The sequence below is a fragment of the Hordeum vulgare genome, chromosome 3H (assembly GCF_904849725.1).
Source record: "Hordeum vulgare subsp. vulgare chromosome 3H, MorexV3_pseudomolecules_assembly, whole genome shotgun sequence".
NCBI classification, from domain to species: Eukaryota; Viridiplantae; Streptophyta; class Magnoliopsida; order Poales; family Poaceae; genus Hordeum; species Hordeum vulgare.
Genome location: NC_058520.1, coordinates 72,048,828 through 72,061,620, shown reverse-complemented (window position 1 = coordinate 72,061,620; position 12,793 = coordinate 72,048,828).

The window sequence follows — 12,793 nt, the reverse complement described above, 5'->3', positions numbered from 1 at the left end:
CTTAGGCATGGAAGGACTCCATTACTGCAAGGTTTCAGCCCAAATAAGGGAGGATAGCTACTACTTGCTTTTCAAAGCCATGATTCAGCCGGAAATCCATTTGAAGAAGTGCTGCTCATTCTTCCCACATAAGCAGGCCATATCTTGGTTCTAAATGAAGCCTTGGCATATAATAGATGCTCTGGAAAGAGTTGGGGGTGATAGCTTAAGCAGAATAATGGAAAGAAGGGTAAAACAGTGCTGCCAAGGGTGAAAATGAGAGAAACTTACAAAGGGTCCTTCCCCAATAATTGACCAGTGGCCATGGGAAAGTTACTGGAGGTAAAATATGACTGTGTGTGGCTGTGGTAGAAAGTTGAGCTCAAGGAATAAAGTGGAAGGGGCAAATGAAACCAAATTAATGAGTGCACACAAGGTGTTTGATCTGTGGTAGGGCTACCAGATGGATTCCAATGGCTATGAAACTTAACAGGGTCAAACAATAGATGAAAATAGGCTTGCACACCAAATTTGGGATTTGCTGGAGGAGTTTTCCAATGTAGACTTGAAAACCCCTAGAAATGGGCAGAAATGGGTTTCTGCTTAGAACCCTATTCAAATGAATTCCCACAAATCCAATATTTGGTGTAGGGGCATTATTTGAGCATTAAGACATGCACAAAAAGTTTGAGGATAATTGGAGAAACTTTATAATGTAAAGTTTACCAAAGTCAGAAATCAATAGAGAGGGTTTTGAGGGTCTTAGGACAAGTTCCTCTATTCTCCTTGGGGTACCACCTGGTGTGGATGCCTCATTGGAGTACTGGAACATGTCCACCAAATTTGAGCACAATTGGAGACACTTCACAATGTAGAGTTGCTCAAATTTGATTCTGGACAAATAGGGTTTTAGAGTTATTAGGGGAGTCAAATCAACTTGGATTGAAATGAAACTTGGCAAGATCATCAAGAATATCATAGATGACATGCTAGAATTTTACTGGAATTTATTGACAATATTTCTTAGAGAAATATTCCAAAAGCTTGAAATAGGCAGGAATGGTTTTGGAGGGGTTTGCCCAATATTTTGAACATGACCATGTGTTGAAACTCATAAATATGGAATAAATATATCCACTGAGTTTCCCTAAATTTTCTGAAATATTTTGAAGGCAATAAAAATAACTTTCCTTCATAGGAGACCATTTGTGGCCTCACAGAAGGGCTTTTAAATAAAATAATAAAATAACTTTTAAAATAATAATATGGTGGTTTTTGAAAGTCATTTTGATAATGGTTTTAAATAAAACAATTGGTGCAAAAGAAACTCCCTAATTTGAGGACTTGTAGTACAAACCTCATCTCAGGGTTTGAAAGTTTAATTCAAAGAAAAGCTTTTTGGTGAAAATAATATTTGGTAAAAATAGATATTTGTCCTAAACACATGGTATGATCATTAGGCAGGAGATCATGGATTGAGGAGGTGATTAGGAGGATGGCAAGAATTAATGGGGATCAATCACATGCATTTAAACAAACAGGCAGACAATAGCCACTCCAAGCATCACAAGCATTCACAAAAATTTTAATTGGTCCTAAATTTTGAAATAAGTTAATTAGTCAAGGAAGCCAAAAACAGGGTGTGACATAAAGATCAACAACACGGAAGGTAATTTTCCAAGAGTGCTAAATGGGCAAAGAATCAAACATTATATCTCACGTACTCCCATAAATGTTGAAAGCAATTTTATCAATACCATAACGAAGAGGTATAAGGGATATTTATCAGCCTGTTTTAGACTCTGAAAACGAAGAGGTATGTGATTCCGTAAGTAAACCAACTCCAAAACTTTTCCAGTAGGATTTCTTCTCCGTTTTGGAATTTTTGAAAAAATAGAAAAAATTAAAGTAGTCCGGAAAGCGCACGAGGAGGTGACAAGCCTGCCAGGCGCGGGCCACCCCCCTGGCCGCGCCTGGGGGGCTTCTGACCACCTCGTGTGCCTCCCGGGCTCCGTTTTCTTGCGGAGTACTCCTTTTGGTCGGAAAAAATCATTATATATTATCCCGAAAGGTCTGACCCTCGTATCACGCAAATTCCTGTGTTTTCGTTTCGATCATGTATCTGCTGCACATCTAGATCGCTATGGCGTCCCCAAAAGCTCCGAAGGACAAGATCTTCGAGAAGGTCATCAATCCCTACCTCGCGGGAGTGCTGCAACACCCTCAATCTATTGAGATGCGTGAGGGGATGCTGCACATCCGTGATGTTGAGGGGCCCAAGAAGACCGGAAGCATGGAGGCAAGGCTCGAAGCAATGGATCAACAAGTCTTCAAGTGCCAAGAAATGGTGGAGCGTGGACTCAACGCCAACCACATGATGATCACGGAGTTCACCAACAAGCACAAGATTGATGCCAATGACATCGGGAAGCACCTCACCAGGCTCTATGACAGAATTGAACTCCTCCAAGCCCAGATCTATGACCTGCAGAACCAAAACTGTGAGTATGAGTACAGATTTAAATCAATACGGTTGGCTGCAGATTTGAGGATTCCGGAGACTCGGTCATCTTTCCATGATGGAGCACCTATGCCTTGGAAGAAGGAGGATCAAACCGAGGTTGCAACAACTCCACCACCATCACCTCCAAAGGAAGACAACTAAGCACGGGTATGGGCAATCCCCTTGGTTTGTGCCAAGCTTGGGGGAGTTGCCCCGGTATCGTATCACCTTCACATCTTTTTCCTTTACCTTTTCTTAGTTCGATCCTTTTTGCTTTTATCTTTCTCTAGTAGAATAAAGTTCTTAGTGTTTTAGGCTTGAGTTTTGCTTTGTGTCACCTCCGATGTATTCGAGCTCGTGAGCCATATAATAGAGAATGTCTTAGTTAAGGGCCTTGCTTCTTGCCATGATTTTAAAGAAAAGAATGATAAAACAACAAAAGCATGAAAGATCATGTAATGATCTTATGGGAAGTGATGGCTTCACATATAGAAAGAATGATGATTTAAACTTGTTGAGGGTGGACAAACATAGACCTTGATCACTGTTGCAATTAATAGGAAGTGATAAAGAAGGAGAGGTTCACATATAAATATATCATCTTTGACACCATCTATGATTGTGAACACTCACTAAACTATTGCATGCTTAGAAGTAGATGTTGGACAAGGAAGACAACATAATGAATTATGTTTGCTTGGTTCCGAACAATGATTATATGACTAGAGATCCCTTAGTATGTGACGATTGCTTCCACCCCATACTCCCGCACTAAGTAGAGATACTACTTGTGCATCCATAAACCTTCAACCCAGTTTTTCCGTGAGAGTCCACCATACCTACCTATGGATTGAATAAGATCCCTCAAGTAAGTTGTCACCGGTCCAAGCAATAAAAATTGCTCCCTAAATATGTATGATCCATTAGTGTGTGGAAAATAAGCTTTGTACGAACCTGTGATGAGGAAGACATAAAAGCGACAAACTGCATAATAAAGTCCTTTATCACAGGAGGCAATATAAAGTGACGTTCCTTCACACTAAGAGGTCACACATCCAAACCTCAAAAGCGCAGGACAACCTCTGCTTCCCTCTGCGAAGGGCCTATCTTGTACCTTTACTTTTTTCCCTTGAAAGAGTCATGGTGATCTACACCAATTCCTTTTTTGCCTTTATCTTGGCTAACGTCATATGTTAGGGAAAGATCTATATTCATATGTCAACTTGGAAGTAAGTATTCATGAATTATTATTGTTGACATTACCCTTGAGGTAAATAGTTGGGAGGCGAAACTATAAGCCCCTATCTTTCTTTGTGTCCGACTGAAACTTTGATCTCATGAGTACCACGTGAGTTGTAGCAATTGTAGAAGACGAAAGGATGATTGAACGTGTGGACTTGCTTTACAAGCTCTTATTTGACTCTTTCCGATGTTATGATAAATTGCAATTGCTTCAATGACTATAGGCTATTGGTTGTAAATTCTCGGTAAGGTTCTTGATCCTTACTTTGCTTTGCGAAGGAATTATCACTTTAGCAAGAGAGATGATATGATGATATTGCTGTTCTGATTATGGTCATGATGCCTGCATGTCCGTATCTTGCTTTGTCGACACCTCTCTCTCTAAACATGTGGGCATATTTCTTGATCTCGGTTTTCGCTTGAGGACAAGCGAGATCTAAGTTTGGGGGAGTTGATACGTCCATTTTGCATCATGCTTTCATGTTCATATTTATCGCTTTGTGGGCTGTTATTACACTTCACGGTACAATACTTATGCCTTTTCTCTCTTATTTTGCAAGGTTTACATGAAGAGGGAGAATGCTGGCAGCTGGAATCCGGCCTGAAAAAGGAGCAAGTTTGATATACCTATTTTGCGCAACTCCAAAAGCCGTGAAAATCAACGAGGATTTATTTTGGAATTTATAAAAAATACTGGGTCGAAGAAGTACCACAGGGGAGCTAGCAGGAGGCCGCAAACCTGCTAGGCGCGACCTCCCCCCTGGCCGCGCCTAGGGGGCTTGTGGGATCCCTGTTGGCCCTCTGGCTCCCCTCTTTTGCTATAAGGAGGGTTTCGTTCCAGAAAAAATCAAGAGGAGGCTTTCGGGAGGAATCGCCGCCGCTATGAGGCGGAACTTGAGCAGAACCAATCTAGAGCTCCGGCAAGGTCGTCGTGCCGGGGAAACTTCCCTCCCAGAGGGGGAAATCGTCACCATCGTCATCACCAACACCCCTCCCATCGGAGGGGACTCGTCACCATCAACATCTTCATCAGCACCATCTCATCTCCAAACCCTAGTTCATCTCTTCTAACCAATATCCGTCTCGCGACTCCAATTGGTACTTGTAAGGTTGCTAGTATTGTTAATTACTCTTTGTAGTTGATGCTAGTTGGATTACTCGGTGGAAAATTATATGTTTAGATCCTTGATACTATTCATTACCTCTCTGGTCAGGAATATGATTATGCTTTGTGAGTAGTTACTTTTGTTCCTGAGAATATGGGATATGTCATGCTATAAGTAGTCAAGTGAATTTGGTATTCGTTCCATATTTTGATGTGTTGTATGTTGTCTCTCCTCTAGTGGTGTTATGTCAATGTAAAATACATAACACTTCACCATTATTTGGGCCTAGAGGAAAGCATTGGGAAGTAGTAAGTTGATGATGGGTTGCTAGAGTGACACAAGCTTAAACCCTAGTTTATGCGTTGCTTCGTAAGGGGCTGATTTGGATCCACTAGTTTAATGATATGGTTAGACTTTGTCATAATTCTTCTTTCGTAGTTGCGAATGCTTGCGAGAGGGGTTAATCATAAGTGGGATGCTTGTCCAAGTAAGGGCAGTACCCAAGCGCCGGTCCACCCACATATCAAACTATCAAAGTAGCGAACACGAATCATATGAACATGATGAAAACTAGCTTGACAGAATTTCCCATGTGTCCTTGGGAGCGCTTTACCTCCTATAAGAGTTTGTCTAGGATTGTCCCTTGCTACAAAAGGGATTGGGCCACTTTGCTGCACCGTTGTTACTTTTGTTACTTGCTACTTGCTACGAATCATCTTACCATACAACTACTTGTTACCGATGATTTCAGCGCTTGTAGAGATTACCTTGCTGAAAACCACTTGTCAGATCCTTCTGCTCCTCGTTGCGTTCGACACTCTTTCTTATCGAAAGGACTATGATAGATCCCCTATACTTGTGGGTCATCAGTGGCCCCTCCCGGTAAAACCTGGAACCCATTCGTTACTCCCGGTACAGTGCCGGTAATGCCCGAAATCTTTCTGGAAGCAAAATGAAACAATCCTATATATCAATCTTCATTTTCGAACCATTCCGAAAACCCTTGTGACGTCCGTGATCTCATCCCGGACTCCAAACAAAACTTCGGTCACCAGCACCTATAACTCAACAATACCGAAACATCACCGAACCTTAAGTGTGCAGACCCTACGGGTTTGAGAACTATGCATACATGACCTGAGACACTCCCCGGTCAATATCCAATAGCGGGACCTGGATGTCCATATTGTATCCTACATATTCTACGAAGATCTTATCGGTTGAACATCTGTGCCAAGGATTCTTATAATCCCGGATACCATTCCCTTTGTCCTTCGGTATGTTACTTGCCCGATATTTGATCGTTGGTATCACTATACCTATTTCAATCTCGTTACCGGCAAGTCTCTTTACTGGTTCCGTAATACAAGATCCCGTGACTAACACTTTAGTCACATTGGTTGCAAGGCTTATATGTGATGTTGTATTACCGAGTGGCACCCGAGATACCTCTCCGTCACACGGAGTGACAAATCCCAGTCTTGATCCATGCTAACTCAAGAGACACCTTCGAAGATACATGTACAACACCTTTATAGTCACCCAGTAACGTTGCGATGTTTGATACACACAAGGTATTCCTCTGGTGTCAGTGAGTTACATGATCTCATGGTCATAGAATGAATACTTGACACGCAGAATACAATAGCAAAAAAATGACACGATCACATGCTACGTTTATAGTTTGGGTCTTGTCCATTACATCATTCTCCCAATGATGTGATCCGGTCATCAAGTGACAACACTTGCATATGGTCAGAAAACCTTAACCATCCTTAATCAACTGGCTAGTCAACTAGACGCTTACAACGGACATAGTTTTGTCGATATATCCACACATGCATTTATGTTTTCATTCAATACATTTATAGCATGGATAATAAACTATTATCTTGAAACAGGAAATATAATAATAATTATTTTATCATTGCCTCTAGGGCATATTTCCAATAATCTCCCACTTGCACTAGAGTCAATAATCTAGTCTCACATGGTTATGTGATTAACATTGGAATGAATCTAACACCCATAGAGTTCTGGTGTTGATCATGCTTCGCTCGTGGAAGAGGTTTAGTCACCAGATCTGCAACATTCAGATATGTGTGCACTTTGCAAATATTTACATCCTGTCCTTTGACATAGTCGCAGATGAGGTTGAAGCGTCGTTTGATGTTTCTGGTCTTCTTGTGAAACATTGTTTCCTTGGCTAGAGCAATGGCACCAGTGTTGTCACAGAGCAGAGTTATTGGATTCAATACTCTTGGCACAACTCCAAGTTCCGTCATGAACTGCTTCATCCAGACACCCTCCTTAGCCGCCTCTGAGGCACCATTGATACGTCTCCAACGTATCTATAATTTTTGATGGTTTCATGCAATTATCTAATCAAACTTTGGATGTTCTGTATGCCTTTTATATATTTTTGGGACTAAATTATTAACTCAGTGCAAAGTGCCAGTTCCTGTTTTTTTTCCATGTTTTTGACCCCTTTCAAAGGAGATTTTGAAACGGAGTCCAAACGGAAGAAAATCCCCGAAAAGATTTTTTCTGGAAGGGAAGAAGATCGGGAAGCTTGGGAACCAAGGAAGGGGAACCTCAGGGGCCCCATAAGCCCCCACCCCGCAGCCAGGGGGGAGGCTGCGCCATCCAGGCTTGTGGGCCCCGGGACGCCCTTTGCCCTAGGTCTTTCGCCTATATATTCCCATAAATTCCAGAAAAAATCAGGAGATCATTGAAAGTACTTTTCCGCCGCCGCAAGCTTCTGTCTCCGCAAGATCCCATCTGGGGCACGTCCTGGTGCCCTGCCGGAGGGGGGATTCGAATACGGAGGGCTTCTTCATCAACACCATGACCTCTCCGATGATGCGTGAGTAGTACACCATAGACCTACGGGTCCATAGTTAGTAACTAGATGGCTTCTTCTCTCTCTTGGATCTTCAATACAAAGTTCTCCATGATCTTCATGGAGATCTATCCGATGTAATCTTCTTTTGCGATGTGTTTGTCGAGATCCGATGAATTGTGGATTTATGATCAGATTATCTATGAATCTTATTTGAGTTTCCTCTGATCTCTCCTATGCATGATTTCATATCCTTGTAATTCTCTTCGAGTTGTGGGTTTTGTCTGACCAACTAGATCTATGATTCTTGCAATGGGAGAAGTGCTTGGTTTTGGGTTCATACTGTGCGGTGACCTCACCTAGTGACAGAAGGGGTAGCGAGGCACGCATCGTGCTGTTGCCATCAAGGGTGAAAAGATGGGGTTTTCATCATTGGTTTGAGATTATCCCTCTACATCATGTCATCTTGCTTAAAGCATTACTCTGTTCGTCATGAACTCAATACACTAGATGCATGCTGGATAGCGGTCGATGTGTGGAGTAATAGTAGTAGATGCAGAAAGTATCGGTCTACTTGTCTCGGACGTGATGCCTATATGTATGATCATTGCCTTATATATCGTCATGACTTTCCGCGGTTCTATCAATTGCTCGACAGTAATTTGTTCACCCACCGTAATACTTGCTATTTTGAGAGAAGCCTCTAGCGAACACTATGGCCCCCAGGGTCTACTCCACACCATATTTTCAGCCTTACACTTTTAACTACGTTGCACTTTCCGCCTTCAGATCGCATTGTGCAAACAATCTTGAAGGGATTGATAACCCCTTTGAAGCGCTGGGTGCAAGCTTGTTTGTGTTTGCGCGGGTACTCTGGACTTCACGAGACCCTCCTTCTGGATCGATACCTTGGTTCTCAAACTCAGGGAAATACTTACTGCTCCTGTGCTGGATCACCCTTTCCTCTTCAAGGAAAAAACCAACGCAAGCTCAGCCTCTGTCAACGTGTCAATTTCTGGTGCAGTTGTCTGTGGGATAGCAGAAGAATTTCTGGTGCCGTTGCGGGGTAGGAAGATCAAGTCCAGAACTCATCCAAGTAGGTGTCGCAAACTTATCTCTTGCATTTACTTTGTTTGCCAGTTGCCTCTCGTTTTCCTCTCCCCCACTTCACCAATTTGCCTTTTTCGTTTGCCTTTTTCTTTTTCCTTTTCGTTCACCCTTTTTCTCGCCTGCTCTTTGTTTGCTTGTGTGCTTGCTTGCTTGCTGAAGTCACCATGAATGAAAACACCAAATTTTGTGACTTCTCGAATACTAATAATAATGATTCTATTAGTACTCCGATTGCTCCCGCCACTAGTGCGGAGTCATACGAAATCAATGCCGCTTTGCTGAATCTTGTTATGAAAGAGCAATTCTCCGGCCTTCCTAGTGAAGATGCCGCATCCCATCTCAATAACTTCATTGAGCTTTGCGATATGCAAAATAAAAAAGATGTGGATAATGACGTGATTAAATTGAAGCTTTTTCCTTTCTCGTTGCGAGATCGCGCAAAAACTTGGTTTTCTTCTTTGCCCAAAAATAGTATCGATTCTTGGGATAAGTGCAAAGATGCTTATATATCCAAGTATTTTTGGCCGGATAAGATCATCTCTCTCCGTAATGATATCATGAATTTCAAGCAACTTGATCATGAACATGTTGCACAATCTTGGGAGAGAATGAAATTAATGATTAGAAATTGTCCCGCTCATGGCTTGAGTCTTTGGATGATTATTCAAATCTTTTACGCTGGCTTGAATTTCGCTTCTAGAAATATCTTAGACTCCGCCTCAGGTGGAACATTCATGGAAATCACGTTAGGATAAGCCATAAAGCTCTTAGACAACATCATGACGAACTACTCTCAGTGGCACACTGAAAGGTCACCTACTAGTAAGAAGGTACACACTATAGAAGAAATTAATTCGTTGAGTGCTAAGATGGACGAGTTAATGAATTTGGTTGCTAGTAGAAGTGATCCTTTGGATCCTAATGATATGCCCTTGTCTTCTTTGATTGAGAGTAGCAACGCTAGCCTGGACATTAATTTTGTTGGTAGGAATAACTTTGGCAACAACAACGCTTTTAGAGGAAGCTATGTTCCTAGGCCTTTTCCTAGTAACTCCTCTAATAACTTTGGCAACTCCTACAACAATACTCATGGAAATTACTATAGATTACCCTCTGATCTAGAGAGTAATATCAAAGAGTTCATCAACTCTCAAAAGATTTTCAATGCGTCCATAGAGGAAAAACTACTCAAAATTGATGATTTGGCTAAGAGCGTTGATAGAATTTCTTGTGATGTTGATGCTTTGAAAGTTAGATGTGCTCCTCCCAAAATCAACATGGATGAAACTTTGGAAGCTATGCGTGTTTCCATGATTGAGAGCCAAGAAAGAACCGCCCAAATTCGTGCTAGACATGAATGGCTTAAAAAGGCGTGTTCTCGTGATGAGAATCACGAAGATCTTAAAGTGCTTAGTGTGACTCCTATTGAAGATTTGTTTTCTTGTGTCAAACCAAATGACTATGGGGCTTGATATGAATCCACTTTGGTTGAAAAGTGCCCCAATGATTCGGAGTCCATCTATCTTGATGCTAAAAGCATTAAAAGTGGAGTAGAAGATGTTAAAACTTTGAGTAGTAATGAAATTACTACCGTGGATTTCAAGGAATTCAATTATGATAGTTGCTCCTTGATTGAATGCATTTCTTTGATGCAATCCATGTTAAATTCTCCACACGCTTATAGCCAAAACAAAGCCTTTACCGATCATATCGTCGAAGCTATGATAAAATCTCTTGAAGAGAAACTTGAATTGGAAATCTCTATCCCTAGAAAGCTTCATGATGAGTGGGAACCTACCATAAAAATCAAAATAAAAAACTATGAGTGCAATGCTTTGTGTGATTTGGGTGCTAGTGTTTCTGCAATTCCAAAGGCTTTATGTGATGTTCTGGGTTTTAATGAGATTGAAAAGTGTTCTCTTAATTTGCATCTTGCTGATTCTACTGTCAAGAATCCCATGGGAAGGATCAATCATGTTATTATTATTGCAAATAGGAACTATGTACCCGTGGATTTCATTGTGCTTGACATTGATTGCAATCCTACATGCCCCGTTATTCTTGGTAGACCTTTGCTAAGGACTATCGGTGCTATCATCGATATGAAGGAAGGGAACATTAGATTTCAATTTCCTTGAAGGAAAGGCATGGAACACTTTCCTAGGAACAAAATAAGATTTCCTTATGAATCCATGATGAGGGCCACTTATGGTTTGAGCACCAAAGACGACGATACGTGATTCTATCGCTTCTATGCCTAGCTAAGGGCGTTAAACAATAGCGCTTGTTGGGAGGCAACCCAATGAATTTATATTTTTCTTTCTGTTTTGTTGCGTCCACACTTTCATAATTCTGTTGTGATTGTGTTTTTTGTGTTTCTTTTTGTGTTTGAGCCAAGCAAAGCCTTTATGACTAGTCTTGGTAATGGTTGTTTGATCCTCCTGGAAAAAAGACAGAAACTTTTCGCTCACGATATGATTTTTCTTTTTTATTTAGAAAGAGATTATGAGTTGATTCTTTTTGCTTCTGATTGATATGCTTTTTCCCAGGCCGTCGTAATGTTTTAGATTTTTTGAGGTAACAGAAGTATACGAAGTATATAAATTGCTACAGACTGGTCTGTTTTGGACAGATTCTGTTTTTGTTGAGTTGGTTGCTTGTTTTGATGAAACTATGGTTAGTATCGGGGGGTACTAGCCATGGAAAAGTGAGAATACAGTAGCCCATCATCAATATAGATAGAATTCAAGTTTGCTACAGTACCAAAACAAGTGGTAGTTTGTTTTCTTGTACTAATTTATCACAAGTTTCTGTTTAAGTTTTGTGTTGTGAAGTTTTCAAGTTTTGGGTGATGTTCTCATGGCCAAAGAGATAAGGAGTGGAAAGAGCTCAAGCTTGGGGATGCCCAAGGCATCCCAAGCCAAATTCAAGGACACCAAAAAGCCTAAGCTTGGGGATGCCCCGTGAAGGCATCCCTTGTTTCATCTTCAATCCATCGGTAACATTATTTGGAGCTATATTTTTATTCACCACATGATATGTGTTTTGCTTGGAGTGTCTTATATCATAGGAGTCTTTTTTTGGTCACAATCATCCTTGCTGCACACCTTTTTGAGAGAGAGAGAGACATGCACTCATCGTGATTTTGCTAGAATGCTCATAGTGCTTCACTTATATCTTTTGAGCTAGATACTTTTGCTCTTGTGCTTCACTTATATCTTTAGAGCACGGCGGTGCATGATTTGGTAGTTGGCTTATCCTATGAAAGTAGTCCCAAATGTGATATGTATCCAAAGAGGATACAAAAACCTCCATCTTCATGTACATTGAATAGAAAGAGAAGTTTTGATTCCTCTCAATTAGTTTTGAGACGTGGATTCGGTAATATTAAAAGTTATGTTAGTAGGGTGTTGTGAATCTAGAAATACTTGTGTTGAAGTTAGTGATTCCCGTAGCATGCACGTATGGTGAACCGCTATGTTAGGAAGTCGGAGCATAATTGATCTATTGATTGTCATTCTTTGAGTTGAGGTCGGGATTGCGCGATGGTTAACACCTACCAACCCTTCCCCTCGGAGTATGCATTTAGCACTTTGTTTCGATTACTAATGAAAACTTTCGCAACAAGCATGTGAGTTCTTCATGACTAATGTGAGCCCATGGTATAGATACACTTTCAACTTCCACCATTGCTAGCCTCTCTAGTGCCGCACAATTCTCGCCGGTACACAAACCCACCAAATTCCTTCCTCAAAACAGCCACCATACCTACCTACTATGGCATTTTCATAGCCATTCCGAGATATATTGCCATGCAACTCCCACTGTTCCGTCTCATGACTTGTGCAGTCACTCTCATATTACCATTGCATGATCGTAAGATAGCTAGCGAGATGTTTCAACATCATACGCAATGCTAGATCGTTGCACATCTCGGTACACTGCCGGAGGCATTTCCTATACAGTCATCATCACTGTGATCTTTGAGCTGTGAGTAAATAAAAGTGTGAT